This window comes from Mustelus asterias, chromosome 21 (genome assembly GCF_964213995.1).
Source record: "Mustelus asterias chromosome 21, sMusAst1.hap1.1, whole genome shotgun sequence".
Lineage (NCBI taxonomy): Eukaryota > Metazoa > Chordata > Chondrichthyes > Carcharhiniformes > Triakidae > Mustelus > Mustelus asterias.
This window is the reverse complement of record NC_135821.1, coordinates 450321-450548: the sequence shown is the minus strand read 5'-3', so window position 1 is coordinate 450548 and position 228 is coordinate 450321.

The window sequence follows — 228 nt, the reverse complement described above, 5'->3', positions numbered from 1 at the left end:
ATAGAAAATGCTGGATAAACTCAGCAGCATCTGTAGAGGGAGTTTTGGATCCAAATGATCCTTTTACAGGAAAAAAAGGTGTGGTTGGTGAATTATTTGCAATGTGCATTGCATGGCTTCAAGCTTTGTTTCAAGGCAAGAAGTAGAAAAAACAGACATGGTCTTAATGGACTCGTAAATTTTATTTTCGCAAATTACCAAGATCACACCATGATACAGCACAGAGGG